This window comes from Chenopodium album, chromosome 16, assembly GCF_948465745.1.
Source record: "Chenopodium album chromosome 16, dcCheAlbu1.1, whole genome shotgun sequence".
NCBI lineage: Eukaryota > Viridiplantae > Streptophyta > Magnoliopsida > Caryophyllales > Amaranthaceae > Chenopodium > Chenopodium album.
In genome coordinates this window covers 13,702,281-13,703,682 of record NC_137849.1, presented here as the reverse complement: position 1 = coordinate 13,703,682, position 1,402 = coordinate 13,702,281, and the positions used below count along the sequence as shown (strand labels likewise).

Sequence of the window (1,402 nt, the reverse complement as noted above, 5' to 3'; positions counted from 1 at the left end):
GAGCAAAACATGAGAGCCCTCTTGCACATTTGAACGAATTTGAAAAATATTGCAATACAATCAAGGTAAATGGGGTAACTCAAGAATTTGTGAGACTAAAGCTATTTCCTTTCTCCTTGATAGGAAGGGCTCTTGAATGGCTTGAGAAAGAAGTAAGGCTGAACTCCTTGAGAACTTGGGACGAGGTCACCACGGCTTTCTTAGGGAGATTCTACTCTCAAAAGAAGACGGCCGAGGCAAGGGCTTTGATCCAAGGTTTCCGTCAACGGGATAGTGAAACCATTTATGAGGCTTGGGAGATGTATAAAGAATATCAAAGGGAGTGTCCCCATCATGGCATTCCGACATACCAAGTGCTTCAAATTTTCTATGGAGGCTTGAGCCCACAGGGAAAGACTAGCCTAGATGCGGGAACGGGTGGCCCGATTATGAACAAGACGGAGGAGCAAGTCATAGAGATAATTGAGGATGTGGTGAGGCACCACATGGATTGGCAAGAAGGAGAGAGAGAGTCTCTAATCAAAGGAGGAAATGCGGTTTACTCCGTTGATTACCTCAACGCCATCAACAATTTGACGTTCGAAATTGCCAACCTTTGCAAGGAGATGACGTCCATCAAGGCGAAACTAGAAACCTCTAGTTCATCACAAGAGCATCCCTCCCAAGCTAAGGGGAGAGGTATGAATTCTAACCCGTCTCCTTCTACTTCTAATAACATGCCACATGGGTGTTTGTTTTGTGAAAATTGTGGGTCATATGACCATGATACCTCTTCTTGTAATTATGATTCTCAACCTCAACCCCAATATGAAGATGGTAATGATAATGAAAATGAACAAGTCAATGCCTTGTCTTATGATAATAGACCTAGGAATGACAATCAAAGATACTTACCACCGAATCGAAGAGAACAAAGGGGAAATTCCTATAACCAAAGAGGAAATGATTATGACTACCATAACCAAAACCAATGGGGAAATAGGAACCAAAGGGACCAAAATCCCCAAGGTAACTACAACCAACAAGGTGGTTATGGTAACCATAACCATAATAACCAAGGGAACTATGGGAATCAAGGGCAATATCACCAAGGGGGAAACTCTAATAATAGGAATAATTGGAACAACAATAACAATAGAGGTTCTTCTAATCAAAATGCTTCCAATTCAAATGTGAGAGGTTATAGAGCTCCCCAAGATAACTACTATGCACAAGCACCACCTAATAGGTCTAGCTTAGAGGAAATGATGGAAAGTTAAACCAAAATGTTCAATACTTTCATGGCCTCTAGTGATAAGAAATTTAGTGAAGTCATGACCCATAATAAAATGCTTGAAACACAAATTTCTCAATTGGCCAATGCTTTGAAGGAAGGGACTAGCACTTCCAAACTTCTACCCCA

At 41.3% G+C, this 1,402-nt stretch overlaps 1 non-coding gene across 1 annotated transcript; it reads right to left on the bottom strand.

The window, feature by feature from the left end:
- Window positions 1-234: 234 nt before the first annotated feature.
- On the bottom strand, window positions 235-340 carry LOC145587108 (small nucleolar RNA R71). Its single transcript, XR_014101142.1, has one exon. It is a non-coding gene; the product is annotated as a small nucleolar RNA R71 (small nucleolar RNA).
- Between the last annotated feature and the right edge of the window lie 1,062 nt (window positions 341-1,402).